Here is a 19,008-nt window from a genome sequence, read left to right as displayed (position 1 = left end):
CAAAATTCTTGTTTTGGATTATGGTAATGCTCCAAAGAGACCCAGCTAATTGGATAGCAGAAAGCAGTTAGACCTGGGAATTTAAGATAATGATCTCTAATGGTAAGAAGACCCTCATGACGTTAGAAAGTAACATGCTTACATGATCACTTCCTGAACACCAATTAGTATGGCTGTTAACAAACATTGCTTTATATGTAGGTGCATGACTGATAGCCTCTCCCAGAACCATCCCCTTGGTTGATATCTGGTGTTTTTAAAAACTGCTTGTTATATTGATATTCTACCAATTATATCTGCAGTGCAATGAAAGACCTTTCTAGCACTGTAGCAGTTTGATATAATTGATGAATTCCAAAAAGAAATACTGGATTATGCTTGTAATCTGATCTGTACCTGGGCATGATTGAGTTAGGATTAGACCTTTTATCACAAATAAAAGGCATGGAAAAGAACAGAGTTGAGGGTTTCTGAAGTTGGAGTTTTGATGTTGGAATTTGATACTGAAGACTTAAATTGGAGCCCTGGGAAGTCAGCGAAAGAGAAGGCAGCCCCAGGAAGGAAGGAACCTTGAACCCAGAGAAAAGCAAGCCCCAGGAATGTAGGAACCCAGGAAACCTGAACCCTCGCAGACATTGGCAGCCGTCTTGTTCCAAATAGACTTTTGTGAGGGAAGTAACTTATGTTTTATGACCTGATATCTGTAAGCTCCTATCCCAAATTAATACCCTTTATAAAAACCAACCAATTTCTGTTATACTTTGCATCAGCACCCCTTTGGCTGACTAATACAAGCACATCGAGTGTAAACTAGTAAATGTCAGCTGAAAAGTGTTTTATTAAGAGATATGTACATTTTACAAATGTACCTTTGGAGAAAATGTTAACCAGAGAGCTATTTTGCAGAACCTGCTTGTGGGTTAGAGTAGATTTGGGTACAAAGCAAAAAGTGTTAGGGCCAAAAAAAGTGTCCTACGGTATCAATGTGGCTTACTATAGCATCTATTCATAGAACTGCTAAGTGTCTGGGATTGAGCTGATACTCTGGACACCTTAGTTAAGGAAATTCTGCCTTCTTAAAAAAAATCTATTAGGTTGCATGGAGGAGAGGAAAACCTGTAGTAAGGGGTTAGATTCTCAAAAATGCATATATTAGAAAATCATAGACAGGGACATGGGGTAAATCCACACTAACAGAGGAAAAAGTGCCACCAAATGGCAATCACAGGTATTATTCCAAACCAAAGAACACTGCATATTTGTCCTCAGAGCTGAAATTTTTTTTTAGGGAACACATTTCAATATTCCCTTTCCTAATTTCATCTTCCCAAGGCAAACTGCCCTCCTGGATGGCTGCTAGCCAATCTACTTACTCAAAATAAAAATAAAGCAAACAAGACTCATTTCCACAGATTATCTGTAACTCAAGTCTTTACAACATTTTCTTTGTTCAATGACATCATCTATACATGACTGACCTTATTCATGTCTGGGTAAATTTCAGCTGTACTCTGCCGAGTTATCGCAGAATGATTCTCTGAGTTGTTTGAAAGCATTTACCTCTGAGTTATTCGCCTCATAATTCTTTGACAATATGTATGATTTAATGTGGATCACAAGGAGAGGACAATATGTAAACTAAGGAATGACTCTTTTAGGGGTGCAGTTGGCAGAAACTTGTTTGGGAAATGTCTTGATAAGTAAGTACTAGACGTGGAGGGGGCAATTTTCCCTATTGCCCCTCAAATAAGCAATTACTTCTACTCTTTCATGAAGTCCAACTGTATGTTTCTACAGGTAGACAGCATGTTTGAACAAGACAATCAAAACACAGCATGTTCAAAAAGGTCATAAGGCAGTCAATTCAAACATAGGCTGTACTTTATTTTTTTAAATAATCATTTTAGCTCATAACTATTCACATGCATTTCAAATTTAATGCAAAGAGCTCATATCCATAAGATAAATAAGTTTATACACAATATGGCTTAGTGGAAACCTGGAGCAAGTAGATTTGATTTAAAATCCCGGCTTCATTTCTAACTTGCTATTAAAACTTGGGAAATAACATTTCTTTGAGATTCAGTTTCTTCATGTATAAAAGAGGAAGAGAGTTAACTAACCAATAGATTTGTACTGATGATAGAGTGACATGACGCATCTAATTAGATACAATCATGAGCAATAAATCATTTTCATTATTATATCTTTAAAATGATTTTCCCTAATACATACTCTTTAAAGTGTTTAAAAATATATATTATTTTTCTACATTATCTGTCTTATTTAAGTTAGGAATTCTATGTAAAAATTACCAACATGTTTAATTATTTAACAGCATATTTGCTATGGTTATTCTAATTTTTATTTTACTTTTCTCTTATTAGCTGGCATTTTGACACAAGGCACATTCCATCACATGCTTAAAACCCTGTGTTACATGGATTCTAACTAATCTATCTGGTTTGTTTATCCAAGTTGCTACTGCTGATATATATAATAAAGATTATATTCTGTAAGAAGTTGAATGGTTAACATTAGAAATGAAAGAAATAAACTGGATGGGTCAGCAAAAACAAATAACAGCTACCCTCTATGTCTCCTTACGTTACATATAATTTTTGTCAAAGATATTACTAATGCATGACTTTTAAGGCATTTTTAAAATAGTTGAGAATTAAATGTCATGCCTCATTATTGCTTGCTGTAATAAGGGTGTTATTACAAAGACCACCTTCCTAATGAAAATATTTATTCAAGATTTGCTTTGTATGTGTATAAGCAAATTAATTTTATATCTTCAATGTATTCTTTATCAGAAGGCGCTCCATTTTTGAAGCAGAAAATATTAAGCAATTTACCAAAATTAAAGTTCAACTGGAAATGCATTTATGCAAAATGCCCTTTATTTGTCACACATTTAAGTTCACTGAGCTAGAAGGCTCAATATCTTTTTCTACCTGAAGGGGAGAGAGGTTAGGTGACACAATGAATTAACTTTAAGGCTGTCTCTTTTCATCTTGAAAGACCTGAAGGTCACATTTACTTATATTGACTTACAAATGGGAAGTAGAATGGTTCCAGAATCATCTATGTACTACGCAAATTGCCAATCTCGGAGATCTATGCTCAAAAGAATCCCAACACAACAACAAGGGGAAAATGCCAAGATGAAAAATGATATACCAAGTCTTTACAGGGAGATTTTTTGTAGGAAGCATGAGGTGTTTTAACTAGTTCTTAATGCCTTCCATAATGTTATATAGTGATAAGGCTTAGTAATCCTTTTTCCCATTTATTCTTTTCTTTTTAATTTACTGAGAAAACTATGAAACAAAACCAAAGTAAGCTGGTCAAGGTCAAGGTCAGAGTAAATTAGAGCAAGACTCAAAGTGAGACATTATGCCTGCTGAATCTCTTAGTAGAACTTTGTGGAATTTCTGCATTACTCAGAAAATGCTCACTTTGTTGATTTCTCTACCTTACACATATCACTCTTCTGGGTAAAACAGTAAAATGTTTATTTTTCCTTATTGTGATTTATTTAACTTAGCACTAAATTTGCAATGCCAATTGCAAATCCCAAAATGAACAGAATATACAACCATGACTATGTTTATAACTGCTAGCAAAATAAAAATATACTTCAAGTACCTCATAGTATATAGTGTTAGGAGATATTAAGTACCATAAACTTAGAGACTATTTCATTTATCTTCAAACCCTGAAAAATGCATCTCCTACAATTCTTTTTCTGTATTTTTTCTTTCCCTCCCCCTCCTCACCTTGCTGTTTTTGCTGTCTGCATCCATTTCCTGTGTTATCTTCTGTATCTATTTCTCTTATTGTCTTCTCTTCTGTGTTTCCTCTAGGATTCACTGGGATTTGATCCTGGGACCACTGATGTGGAGAGAGGTTCCCTGTCAATTGTTCCACCTCAGTTACTGATATTTGTTGCGCTTCACCTTGACTCTCCCCTTCATCTCTCTTTTGTTGCATCATCATCATGCTGTATGACTCACTTGCACAGGCACTGGCTCACTGTGTGAGCACTTGGCTTGCTGCGCAGACACTCGACTTGCCGCACAGTCACTCATGCAGGCACTTAGCTCACCACGTGGGCACTCAGCTCAAAGCGTGGGCAGCCACGCGCACACTCGGCTCTCCACACAGGCACTTCACTCACCTTGCCGGCACTCAGCTTGATACGCAGGTACTGGCTCACCGAGCAGGCACGCTTTCTCTTCTTTTTCACCAGGAGGCACCAGGGAACAAATCCCTGCCCTCTCATTTGGTAGACAGAGGCCCCATCCCTTGAGCCACATCTGCTTTCCCCATTTTCTGTTTTCTGTGGTTTAAAGTATATAAGGCATTCCAAAGTAACTTACCTAAGAAGATGCTTGCTTTATGGTGTTTTCCTAAGTGTGTGGAGGATCAAGATTACCTTTGGTACCACAAATCAGGAATGTTCTCTGCCATAAACAATCATTTGGAGCTGATTCAGGAAGGAGAGAGGTGAATGAGAGAAAGTATTAGTGACTCTTCAAGCTGGTGCTAACAATGCCAGAAGCTCATAGACAGCACAATCAGCCAATATAATTTCCTCCCTGTCCTATCTCATGCCACCAGCACCAGAAGGACAAAGGAGCCTCTCACGTCCACACTTATTTCTCTGGGAGTATTTGTCTTTCGATAAATTTATTGTACTTTTTAGTGTGATTTAATTTGTTCAAAGGAGATGGGACAATGCAATTTATCCTGTTTATCCATTCACTCAAAATCCATATAGTTTCTGCTTTTTAATCACTTCCTAGAGGAATAAATTGCTTGAAGAAAATAAGGTCATCATTTTGCAATGGTGTTCATTTCATTTGTAAAAGAAATTAGCGTTTGCTCCTCTGAAGAGTTACCGTACAACATTGTAAATTTCAAAATCAGTGATTTATAACAGGTGGATAAGGAATTTGAAAGGCATATTTGCCATTCAGATATTAACTATCAAAATATCACTTTATATTTACAAATAGGAAATACATATATTGTTTTCATAGTATAAAATATCCTGAAAGAATATATCCTTTACATTCCAAGTATGCTGTAATCTGAGTGAGGTTTTTTTTTGTTGTTGTTCTCAATAAAAAGGAGATAGATAGCTACTAGTTAAGGCAGTTTGGGAAGAGAGGGATGATAGCTAGAGAGCAAGACAGCTAGATATAGATTAGTTAAATAGATAATTAGATAGATAGATCTATAGCTAGATGATAGACAGACATACACAAACACAAAATTGCATATACTCCGTATTTTCCACAGTGACTTGCCTCCTATATGATGAATAGAGGGATTCTCTCCAGTTTACTTATGAAGCATCAACTTCTAAAAGTCTTTATTCCATATCCACTTTTCCTTAGTTCCTTTTTTTTTCATGTCTCGTAATGCAAGTCTGGAGCTAGTTTACTCAAAAGTTTCACAATAAATTTTCAAAATGGTATGTTCCAAACACTCCAGTTATTCTCTGTTCCTTTACTGATTATTTTTCCAAGCTTGATACATTAGATAACCCCAAATCTATGGAACATGCTTTGTTTGAAATCTGTTTCTGAATGTTTGTATTGGTTTGTTTTTTATTCTTCTTTTCTCCATCTATATTCAGAAATATAGCTTAAATTATATATAAAAATAGAACTGATAAAGTTCGTAGTGTATTCTGCCCTAAAATAAGATTATATTGACACTCATATCTTAAAAATTTAAATCCCAGTACAATAATTTCCCCAGCCCAAATCCTAGCAATTTATTTACACCTATAAAACTCAAAGACATTGGGAATATTCACATGAAACATGATACATTTATTTCTAGTATTACTATAGCAAATTCTCTTAAGACTGGAGCCAGATATATTGTACTTTGATTTTAACTTAGAAAACTGAGAGGACTCAAAACATCTAAATTCTAAAATCTATTTCATCCAAATTACATTCAGTGTTTATTTGAGCTATTTTGCTACCACCAAAGCAATTTCTTTCCTTGAAATAAAAATAAGATATTTACTCAACACAAGGAAAGACATTTATTTTATTATTTTTGGGGGGGTTCAGAGTCAACATTGTAGTCACTCTTCATTTCTTTTCTCAAGGTTTTCATAGTATTACTAGGCAATAAAAAGATAAACTTTTTGACATTATGTCTGGCTTCATATGTTGTCTTTTCCTCAATACTATAGACTATTAGAATAATGCTATTCTGCTTCTTAGACTTTAAATATCAGAATTATTTGGTACACTTTTTACACTGTTCAGAAATACTGTTGTTTTTTATTTCAGATTTAATGAAATATACACATAATTTCATATTTCTGGCAAATTCTTTGACTTTAGCATATTTGCAAAATAAAAATGGCTTTGCCTAAATTCCATGTTCTTAAACTTGATAGACATGTGACGATGTAGAAAGCCATGAAATGGACTGCAACTTTTTCAGATAATTTCAGATCATTTGCTATTTCTAAAATATGCAAATTAAAGTTTGTTAAAGTTCCCTTTCTTTTTCCCCCAGAAGGATTTTTACTTCTTTGTAAAATATGTTTATATTTAAATTCTATTGAATTACTTATTCACAGGAGTTGTCATTCAGATTTAACATTGCTCTTTACTTTTCTTCCTTACCTAATTTAAAGCTATCTCTTTTAAAAGATCCTTGCTGGGATTTCCAAAAATCTTTGATTATATTTTAAAAGAATAATTATTAACCTTATAAGAACTCCATTTGTGTACATTTATTTCTTTAAAATATTCATAATTAGGTGTGTATAATTAAGTCTTTCATTAAAACTGTCTTATCTGTTTTTGCCCCAATAAAAATGACAAACAAATACCTTGAGTCTATTTAATGCCTTAATTGTTTTCCATGAGTTAAATTGCACAGTTAAAGACCAGATCATAAAATATTTTGTGCACCATTTCCTTCAGGACTGAAACATTTTCTTCAAATTGGAGTTTTCTGGGCAAAATATAGATACATCTGATTTAAAAATCCCCAGAGATAATTACTTTTCCCTTATTATATACCTCATTATGTACTGATGCCCAGTATTAGGGAAACATTGATAGTGAAATATGCAGTGGCCTAATGAACAAATTATTTGCACATTCTTTTATTTTAAATTGTAAAACATTGCAGATAGGGACAAGTTTAGTCATAAACATCTAGAACCAGGTCATTTCACATAAACTGCATCAAAATTAGAGAGATTAAAAGATTATATTAAGACTTTTACACCAGAGCTGCCTAGTCATGCATCTTGGATTTCATAGACATTGACTCAGCTTTACAGGTTCAGAAACAATTTTCTAAGACAAGGGGCAGTATCTTTTCATCTTGAATTCCATTTGTACCAAACTATCAGCTAATACTAAATGACTCATTTTTTTTCTTATTTTTTTCACCTCCTCATAGTCAAATGTTATTGGTTTTCTATATAATCACAACAGAACTTTGCTAGGAGACTAGCTAAATAATTTGACAGTCTAAATTACTTCTTTTAGTGAACTTGTATCTGTTCTAAGAGGGATCTTCAATATTTTATGCAAAATAGGAGCACACATCGAGAATTTCATGTACACTGGTAGAACAAAAAATCTATTTGGCAGAGTAGAATTACTAGATTAAAGTAGTTATCCAAGAACAAAATAAGAACTTCCATGGTTGTCATCTCTTCCATTCTTCCTCATTATTTCTTATTTAATTATTCTTTAGTTCTTACCCAAAATTATTTATGTCAATCTTATTAGAATGTATGCTTGTTTACAACAGAGATTTTTGTCTGTTTACTGCTACTGTCCCAAAAAACATAATCACATATTTTTAAGCAGGAAATTAATAAAAAGTTTAGGATGCTAAGTAAATGAGTCTTTGGTACAAGAGGACCATAAGGCTCAGATATTCAGACGCCCAAAAAGGATCATATTTACATATATTTTACCTCAATGTTCGGATGTTTCTTCTAGTATTACATTCAAAATCTGATGTTTTATAAGTTTGTAAAGTTACATTAGTATGTTCAATATCTAGGTACTTATTTGCTCTAAAATGCATTCAAATTCTGACATTCAAAATAAAATATCACTCTATAAATTTGTATTTCCAGTATATTTTACTGCATTAATAAAAATTACTCCTTTCTTCTTTTCTCTACATTGATTAAAGACTTTGCTTTTCTTTTGTGCAAAACCTTGTTGTTTCAAGTTCTGGTGACAAGTATATGAGATACAAAGTAAAAAAAAAAAACCCATGTTTGAGTCTGTTTTACCCCTTGTTTCCTATCCAATATTGAGAAGTTTCTTTACCTTCCCAAGAGCCTCAGTTATGTCTTTGGTAAAATTGAAATAGCAATCCTTGCTCAATCTACTTCACAAAATAAAGAGAATGAGAAAAGTCTGAAATTGCTTTATAAACACCAGAGACCAATGTTTGTTTCTTTTCCCTATCAAACCAACTAATAAAATATTTCTGTGAAATATTATGTAGGTAAACTTCAATAAGGGCAACCAACTGAACTATACTTGTAATTGGGACAGTTAGAATATTAAATTTAAAGCAATCAAGGACTTTCATTCTGTATAAACATTTCTACTAATTACTCCATTTAACATTTTATAGAATTTTTCTAAGTGTTATTGGGCAATATCAAATATGATATGAATCTTTCTCTCAAAAAGTTTAAAATCTAATTTGAAAGGGACAAGGGAAAATGAAATTAAAGTTGACTAGACAATGCAGGAAACATTTGAGTATAGTCATTTATCTCTCCAACATTTTCCCAGTCCAAATAAATAATAAAGAAAATCCCCAAAAATAAAGCAACGTTAAATATAAAGAATTCAGCTAGACTCTAAAGATGAATCAAACATCATCTAAATTCTATGAATTTTAAAGAATTTCAGATTTCCATTATACATATAATAAAGAATTAACAAAAATTAATGGTATCTCATCTTCCATCTTGTAACCCATCTTCCATAAAATGAGTTAAGAACTATTAAAATACATGGAGAAGAAACTGGGTAAAAAAAAAAACAAAAAACAAAAAACATTGCCTATTTTAGAAGGATGAGAAATGGTGTTAAGAGTAAGTTATAAAATGTTGAAAGCTCCACTTGGCTTTTCTTTGGTGCACTTTAAAGGGAAATGTACAAGTTGTCTCAGAGGCACACATAACTATACCAGGTCAAAGGTTTCTAGTGATTTAGGAAAGCATTCTGTGCTGTGTTTCTCCGTTTTAGGGTTGAAGTACATGAACAGAGATGAGGCAGCATGGTTAGGTCACCATGCAAAGTATGGGCAGTTACCCAAAGCATCATGGCATTAACAGTGGCAGTTTGAGGAGCTGAAGTTTTCCTCAAAAACAGCATGAAAAGAGGTGGCAAGACCAGGAAGAATAGTGGGATCAATACAGAGGCCATGGGATATCATTAGCAAGACAGTTACAGGTCAAGTTCTGGCTAGGCTCCCCCAAATTCCAACAACGTCAAAGGTAATGTATAATGTAAAAGATAGCGTCATGATAAAGGAAGCCACATTTGGCATAGAATTTTTGCAGTGCTTTCACCCAAAACAGAGTTGAAAGTGCTAAAACTTGGAATTCTCCTGCTAGGTAATTTATATCCTCAACTTTTTCTAAACTTCAGGGAAATCACTGGACAGTTAATTATCTCTAGGGAAAGAAATGTAAAAACATCCTCCAGGAACATGAGTGGCAAATCCATTTAAGTGAGTGAGAAAAATCCCCTCAAGCCTAGATAGAATTATCAGTGTTTGATACTGAATATTTTAAATGATAAGCTTTAAGGGAAAGATTCTACAAGATAAAAGAAGAAACCTAACACTACTCAATAAATAGTCGGAAAGCATACTTATGAAAATATTCCCTCAGAAATAAAAAATTATTTGAGATGGCATTCATTGTGTACCCTAAAATAGAATGGTGACTTTGAATTATGAATTAAAGAAGAGATAATAAAATGACAGAATGAGAAGGGAAGGAGTGTTGGAAACTGAGGCACAGTGGCCTCACAAGGAGAGATGTGCTGTCTCCATGACTACGCTTGAAACCTAAGGAATGCAGTAATAAAGAATTCCTGGCAAATGGGATGAAGCTGTTAAAGGCTGAAAGAAAAGATGAGCACATATCTTTTGTAGTGAATAGAACACTTAGACTTTGTACCTTGAGATAAGATTTTTTTTAAATTCCTTAGACTATGGGTAATGCTGATAGTTAACTGCATGTTGCTGCTTGATGTCAGGTAGACTGGGGTATATAGAGAGCCCCTTGTAAACAATAAAGTTGTCTAAGGAGTTATTACTCGCAGACCCCCTGATCCCAGCTCTTTCACTTGTTCTTGCTCTTTGTTTCCTTCCCTGTTTTCTCTTTCTTTCATTCCCGATACCCTTTGGGCCCAAATCTCCAACAAGGAGCTGAATAAATATTAAAAAAAAAACTAAACATGAAAAAGAGAGAGAATTTGTTCTGAAAATAAGCAAGGGGTAACACTGTTATAAAATGCAGTAGTAATATTAAAAAGTAGAACTGAGACAATATGTAAATATACCAACATTGTGGATGATATCCCTGTAAGGTGCTCTTAGACTAAAAATGATCATGGATAAGATAATGATGACTAACAAATAATAGAAATCAATATGTTAATTAGTGATATTCATTCATCCATTCATATTGTATATTTATTAAAATGTGTTCATTTATAGAATGTGTAATACAGATACTTTGTTTGGCACTGAGGGCGATATTGTGAGTAAAAATGGATCTGACTCTGCCTGTCATTATATCATGTAATTTATAGTCCAGAAGAAAGAAAAATATTAAATACACACACACACACACACACACACACACACACAGAAACAGTAGAATAAAGCAGAGGTCTGGAAGGCTTCAGTGAGGAAATGGTGTCCTATTCCCATGTGAAGAATAAGCAGGAAATAAGGTGAAACAAGAGTAAAGGAGCATCTAAGAAAGAATACCATATGCAAGGCCCCATGTCCAACAATTAGTATTGCCCACTGCCCATACAAGGTACTAATAAAACTCTGATGCTGCTGGATCTGAGAACGGAGGTACAAGTGTGGTAATGTATGTGGCTGGAAAGGTACGTCGATTCAGCTCCAGGATCTTAACAGGCTAATTTACAACACAGTCCCCACTAAGTGCAAAAGAAAGTCATTGAAAGATTTGAAACATAAGGAAAAGAAGGAAATGGGACATGAGAGTGAAGAGATAATAAAATCAAATTTGCAAATTGAAAATATCTTTTTGGCTTAAGTTTGAGAAATTGAGGAAAAGTAAAAGGCATGTGTAGACTGCAGAAGTCCATTTAAGAAGTGGTATCCTGTAGTACAGTGAGAGAGGAAATTAGATATATTGGAAGGATATTGAATTATTAAGATCAATAAACTTTGGTGATGAGCCTGATGGAGGAAGAGGTGTTAACCTGGAGGACTCTGGCTGTAGATTCACTGAATTTGCTGCAATGCTGTCAATGCTCTGCTTATATCCCTTTGGATGCCTATACCATTTTGAACATATCCGCTCCTGGTGTATGTACACTCCCAGCAACCAGTACCTTCATCGGTATGTCAGAGGGTTGCCCACCAACCAGCTGAGAGTTCCTTACAAACAGCTGAGTTCTCATGACTCTAGGCACTACTTTGAATAGCTTGTAAAAAGTGAGGCCGACATAATCAAGTACGATCTCAGCTCAAAGAAGATAGTTCTGCCTTCCTTTCAGTTTTTTAATTTAGTCATATCTTCTCTCAAGTTGTATAATTAGTTTCCTTTGGAGGGGGATGCAGTTGCATTTAATCAATTAACAACCAGATACTTTGTGCTTAGATTAATTGTTGCAATAGTTCACAAAATATAGCAACCTCCACAATAACCTCATTTACCTTAGTAGTTTGCACACTGTTACATATTTTGTAAGTCAATGATGTAAGCACTTGTAATTCCAGGGCCAAATTCTCCGATATCCCTGACAATGAAGGAAGGTGTGTAATTCTGTTCTTAATCTTTCCATTCAACCAGCTGAATTTGCATATTTATTACATGCTCTTGAAATTTATCATTTCTGTAATAGTATATTTTACAATATCCAATGCATGAAAATTGGTATGGTTAAATATTTATGATTATGAGGAAATGAACCATCCGGTAAGGACTTGGAATGCCCTTTCTAAAACACAGATTACCTTTTCCCCAGCTATTAGTGCTAAGTGCGGAGTGTGCTCCGGCTTCGGAATACACATTTATTATTTTTTAAAAATTGAAAATCTTTTCAAAAAACCCCAAAATTTTTGCCAAAAACATCACCGTCTCCCCCCCAAGACTTTTATTATATTTTTATTTTCCTTTTTTATAAAAAAATAACTCGGTGAAGCAGTCGAAAGACCGACCTGCCCGCGGCCCCGCAACACCTCCAAGAAGGAACCAAGAGACCCACGCTTTCCTGCTTCCCGGACTGACACCGCGACCATCGCCGCCCAGCCAGCAACCAGCGGCTGGGCGTCAATTCGATTCCGCAGAGACTGTCGAGTAGTCTTCAGTCCAGGTGAAGTTTGTCCCTCTGCGCTTGCACCCGCCCCTCCCTTCCCCTCTGACTTCCGGCCCCAGCGCCCTTTCTCCTCTCATGGAAAGGTCACGGATTGTGGATTTGCCAGGGCAGCTTTGCAGAGATGAACTCCAGCGCCCTAACTACCCTATGCTTCGCTCTACGTATGGGACCTACAACTTGACGTGACCGAGGCCATGTTCCAGGAGAAGTTTAGCTCGGCCGGGCCCACCGTCACCATGTGGGTCTGCGGGGACACGATCGCTGCCGCTCCTTGAGCTACGCCTGTGTGAACGTCCGGCAGCCGGCGGACAGGGAGCGTGCTCTGGACGCCATGGATTTTAGTGTTATAAAGGGCAAACCAGTAAACATCATGTGGTCTCAGCGTGATACATAACTTCGCAAAAGTGGGGTGAGCAACATATTCATTAAAAATGTGGACAGATCTACTGATGGTAAAGTTCTGTATGATGTTTTCTGCTTTTGGTAACATCCTTTCATGTAAGGTGGTTTGTGAGGAAAATGGTTCCAAGGGCTATGGATTTGTACATTTTGAGACACAGGAAGAGCAGCTGAAAGAACTATTGAAAAAATGAATGGGATGTTTCTAAAATGATCACAAAAAATTTTGTTGAACAATTCAAGTCTCGAAAAGAACTTGGAGCTAGGGCGAAAGAATTCACTGATATTTACATCAAGAATTTTGGAAAAGACATGGATGATGAGTGCCTTAAGGATGTCTTTGTAAAATTTGGGCTTGCCTTAAGTGTGAAAGTAATGGCTAGTGAAAGTGGAAAATCTAAAGGTTTTGGATTTGTGAGCATCAAAAAGCATGAAGATAAACAGAAAGCTGCCCATGAGATGAATGGAAAGGAGCTCAAAGAAAAATAAATGTGAGCTCAGAAAAAAAGTGGAATGACAGAACTTAAGTGCAAATGTGAACAGATGAAGTAAGATAGGATCATCAAGTACCAGGGTGTTAACCTTTACGTGAAAAATCTTGATAGTATTGATGACGAACGTCTCCAGAAAGAATTTTCTCCATTTGATGCAATCACTAGTGCAGAGGTTATGATGGAGGGTAGTTGCAGCAAAGGGTTTGGTTTTGTGTTTCTCCTCCCTAGAAGAAGCCACTTAAGCAGTTACAGAAATGAATGGTAGAATTGTGGCCACCAAGCCATTATATGTAGCTTTAGCTCAGTGCAAAGAAGAGTGCCAGGCTCACCTCACCAATCAGTATGTGCAGAGAATGACAAGTGTAAGAGCTGTGCCTAACCCTGTACTCAACTCCTATCAACCAGCACCTCTTCAGATTATTTCATGATAGCTATCCCACAGACTCAGAACCATGCTGCATATTATCCTAATCAAATTGCTCAACTAAGACCAAATATTCATTGAAATGCTCAAGGTGCCACACTTCATCCATTCCAAAATATACCTGGTGCTATTTGCCTAGCTGCTCCTAGACCACCATTTAGTACTATGCAACCAGCTTTTTCACAGGTTCCACAAGTCAAGTCAACATAATGTGTTGCTAATACATCAACACAGACAATGGGTCTATGTCCAGCAGCTACTCCTTTGTCCATACCATTCCACAGTATAAATATGCTGTGGAAGTTTGCAATCCACAACAACATCTTAATGCACAGCCACAAATTACCATGCAGGAGCCTGCTGATCTTGTACACAGGAACCTTCGACTGCTTCCACGTTGGCATCTGCCCCTGCTCAAGAGCAAAAGCATATGTTGGGTAAATAGCTCTTTCCTCTTATTCAAGCCATGCACCCTACTCTTGCTGGTAAAAATCACTGGCATGTTGTTGGAGATTGGTAATTCAGAGCTTCTTCATAGGCTTGAGTCTCTGGAGTCTCTTCATTCTAAAGTAGATGAAGCTGTAGCTGTACTACAAGCCTATCAAGCTAAAGGGTCTACCCAGAAAGCAGGTAACATTGCCTCTGGTATTCCAACTGTTTGAAATTGATCCAGGACCATGAAAAGAAACTTGTGCTTCAGCAAACAAAAATAAACATCGAAAAACTTAAATATTGTGGAAAAAATATTGCAAAATATAAAATAAATTAAAAAAAAAAGAAAAAGAAACCATGTACCTTATGTACCGAACAAATGCCAGGTCTCGCACACATAATACTAGTCCTAGAAGACTTATTGATTTAAAAACAAAGAAAAAAACAAGTAAAATATGAAAACAAATTAATATTGTATAGACCCTAGGTGAAAGAATTTTTGCAAAGTACAAAAATTTAAAGCATTCATTTTTAAATTTTGTTTATCACTTCTGCTTTAGATAACAGCATTGATAAATGAGCAAGGAAATTAATCTGGATTATAAAATTCTTGCTCTAATAAAAATTCCTTAAACAGTGCAAACAAAAAATGTGAGTGGATGTAGCCCACTGATGGAGTGCCTGCTTCCCATGCATGAGGTCCTGGATTCAATCCCTGATACCTCCTAAAAAAAAAAAAAAAGAAATAAAAACCATGTTAGCCAATGTTAGCTGTCACCATATTCCTGTTTTGTTTTTTTTGTTTTTTTCCTGTAAAAGATACTTAGATTACATAAAAGTTAAGTTTAAAAATGTAGGGAATTTCCATATGCACCACTCCCTACCACCCCACACTTTCTCACATTAACATCTTTCATTCATGTGGTACATCTGTTAAAATTGATGAACACATTTTGGAGTATTGCCACTAAATGTGGATTATAGTTTACATTATAGTTTAAACTCTCTCCCACACAATTTTATAATTTATGACAAAATATATAATGACCTGTATCTGTCATTGCAACATCATTCTGGATAATTTCAATGTCCCAAAGATACCTCCATATTATACCTTTTTTTCCCCCTCTTCTTCCCCTCAGAACCTCCAGTGGCCACTGCCTCCACATCAATAATATAAATTCTTCCATTGCTAGAATCATAAAGAGTCTATACTAGAATAATAGTATGTCTACTCTAGTCCATCATTTATTCCCCAATCCTGAGGATTCTGGGATGGTGATGCCCGGTCTGCCTCTGGTACTATCTTGCTTGCAGTTGCAGACTCTCTCTGTTCCTTGGCATGATCTCTGTCCATCATCATTTCCTTGTTAGTTGTCCTGGGTGAGTTCAATGAACTGGAGAGTAGGTGTTGCAACTCTGTTGAGATTCAGAACCCAGCTGGCACATGGGCAGCCCAAAGATTTAAGTCTCTTGTATATACACCTATCTACTCTAGTGTTCTTCTGAGCCATGTGTAGGGAAACCACAACTGAGTCCAACTCTGTCACACTGGGGAGCATACATTTGAAAGTAGGGCCCACTGGCAAGATGTGAAACTCCTGAGCTCTCTGTCCTGACTGTATTGTCTGGATGTCTCTTAAACCTTCAGGAGTCCTGCTATTTGAGGCAATATTTACGTGGCAGTCAAAGAGATCTTTCTGAGAAATGCATAAGCATAACCTCTGGAATGAAATCCTGATTCACTTTGAATTCATACCTCTGGACATAGCAAAGAAGCTCCTGTCCTCTATCTCTTCCATCAATAATAGATACTACACAATTGTTGCATTTGACTAGTGAGGTCCATTGAACCCAAGAACCTAATGGATTTTATTATAATTATTTTTAATAATAGACTTTATTTTTAGAGAACTTTTAGAGTGACAACAAATTAGCAGTAGTACAGACTTCCCACATAAACTCTCTTTGCTCTTCAGAAATTCCCCTCATATGAACACCTTGCATTAATGTGATATGTTTGTTAGAGGCGATGAAGCAATATTAATACATTATTATTAGCTAAAGTCCATACTTTACGTGAGGGTTCACTTTGTGTTTTACAATTCTATGGGGTTTAACAAATACATCATATCATTACACCATTACAGTGCCATAAAGAATAGTTTCACTGCCCTGAAAGTCTCCTATGTTCCACCTATTCATCCCTTTTCTCCTTCCGTCTATCACTGGTAACCCCAGGTCTTTTTTATTGTGTCCATAATTTTCATTTTCAGAATGTTCTATAGTTTGAATCAAACAGTATGGAGCCTTTCAGACTGGCCTCTTCCACTTAGCAATATGCATTTGAGCTTTCTCCTTGTCTTTTCATGGCTTGATAGCTCATTTATTTTTGTTGATGAAAAAATACATGATTGTTTGGCTGTACCAAACCCTAAATGGTTTTCTCAGCTATAAATTTGGTCAGTCAATTTACCTTACCACTTCAACCAAGTGTTAGTGTTTCCTGGGCAAATGGTGGAGGAATTGCTTCCTTTAATTTCAGCAAGTTATATTAGTAAGGAAGATCTGCCCTATTGGCAGAAGTAGAAATGTTATATTTGGTAGTGCAAAAAGAATTGGGGTCTTGCCCAGTTTTTGTTGTGTCTAGAAAAGAAACCTACTCTATTTTGTTCAACACCTACCCTGTGACCAGAGCTGCCAACAGTGGTATCTTCATATATAACCATTTCATTATTGAGCTCCAATGAACTCATTCATTCTTATAGGAGTATATTTTTGAAATTACCAGTAAGAAACTAAACATTAAAATTTTACATGTTTTACTACTAATTGCTACTGAGAAGAAGGAGTTATAAAGAAAATTGATGGACCACTTACAAACATTATTGAACTTTTATTTATCCCAAATAAACCACAAATATCTAGATAATTCTGCCAATTGCCCTCCACCAGAGGCAATCATTCCTTGATTTTATCCTAAATTAACTTTGCTTGTTCCAGAACTTCACGTGTGCAATTATACAGTAAATAATGTGTCTAGCTTCTTTCACTTACCTTGAATGTTTTGAGATGCATCCATATTGTTGCATGTATCAGTAGTCTATTCCATTTTGTTTCTAGAGAATTCCACTGTATAGGTTTATCACAATTTGTTTATCTTATCTTCTGTTGACAAACAGTTGGAGTTTTTCCAATGTTTGGTTCTTGTGAGAGAGTAAACCTGGCCCAGAGTCTCTCTCTTGTTTTTAAGAGATGGTCTACTTGTATCCACAGCATCAAGGTGATGGCAGTCTTGTAACTCTTAGGTGATGTTCAATAGTTCAAGCACACGACGCTTGAATGTGTGGTCAGGAGGCATAAGAGTAACTTAGGTGAGATCCATCTCAGCTTAGGAGACATATTATCAATGGCATCCTTTTAGGTTTCATACCTTGTCCAATGTCACTCTGCAATTAGAGGTTATAAAATAAATAAACTTGAAAACCTCAAGTACAATGTATTTTAAAACTTTTGGAACAACGTAGAGTACATAGAACATTTAAAAAATCATTATTTTAAATCTGATACCCTTCTTTATATTCCTTGAATTGCTATTGAAAGGAATTTAACCAAGGATCAATGTCTTAGGCATTCCTGAGGTTGAAGGGGTGGCAACCATGGCCTTAAGCCAGCACCTATGTCCCCTCAAAAAATCACTTGCCATTCAACTCCAGGAGGTTAGTTTGCTTCTATGGGTTAGCACTTTCAGGATCCACTGCAGCCTTCTGTATAAGACTACACTCTTCCTTGGCAGCCCTTAGCCAATGGACTAGTGCAGTGGGTGGGTGGGGGTCCTAGGTGGACCCATTTCTTTCCAGTGCTGGACTCCTGTGTTGACAATCTTTGCTATTAATCTTCTGTTGGGTTGGCTAAGACTGTTATATGTGCCTTAAGATTTGAGATTCTTCCTGTTTCTCTAACCCCAAGCCCATCTATATGTTCAGGTTTATAAATGAATAAATGGAAATAATAAATGTGATGCCTGTAACTCTTCCTCTGTATTACTTGAGTCTTCCCAGGAAACTGGTGAAGCTGACACTAAGGCAGAGTTAAGAGTGCAAGAGGTTTATTGGGGAAGATAAAAGAGAAAAGCTCCAGTGAATGGGTAGGGCAAGCCTTTGGATTATGATGAATAAAATTAGCACTGATAACTTTTCCAAAAAACAAAACACATCTAGTTGCCTCTAGAGCAATTTCTTCTCAGTTTAAAAAACTGACCATTTGATTATTTCTACAAGATATTTACATTAGTCAGCCAAAGCAGTGCTGATGTGAAATAGAAGAAATCTGCTGGGCATTATAAAGGAGGGGTAGGAGCTTACAGTTGCCAGGCAATGAAGCCTCACCAAAGTCTATTTCCATGTGTTGGAGCAAGATGGCTGCTGATGTCTGTGAGGGTTCAGGCTTTCTGGGTTCCTCTGGGCTCAGCTTCTCTCTTTCCTCCACAAGATCAGCTGTAGACTATGAGGCTCTCTAGGCCTTGCCTTGCTTCGCAAGTACAGCTGTAGACTCTCAGGAAACAGCTCTGTCTCTTTCCCTAGGGCTCCATCTTAAGACTTGAACATCAAACTCCAACATCAATACTCCA

The 19,008-nt window shown here is 36.1% G+C and overlaps 2 pseudogenes; both read left to right on the top strand.

Annotated features, from left to right (window-relative positions):
- The first annotated feature begins 12,772 nt into the window (after positions 1 to 12,772).
- Positions 12,773 to 14,488, top strand: LOC101435715 (polyadenylate-binding protein 1 pseudogene; annotated as a pseudogene).
- Positions 13,777 to 14,608, top strand: LOC139438821 (polyadenylate-binding protein 1 pseudogene; annotated as a pseudogene).
- The last annotated feature ends 4,400 nt before the right edge of the window (positions 14,609 to 19,008 follow it).

The sequence above is a fragment of the Dasypus novemcinctus genome, chromosome 4 (genome assembly GCF_030445035.2).
Source record: "Dasypus novemcinctus isolate mDasNov1 chromosome 4, mDasNov1.1.hap2, whole genome shotgun sequence".
Classification (NCBI taxonomy): domain Eukaryota; kingdom Metazoa; phylum Chordata; class Mammalia; order Cingulata; family Dasypodidae; genus Dasypus; species Dasypus novemcinctus.
The sequence above is the reverse complement of the archived record's forward strand: the minus strand, read 5'-3'. Positions and strand labels throughout refer to the sequence as shown.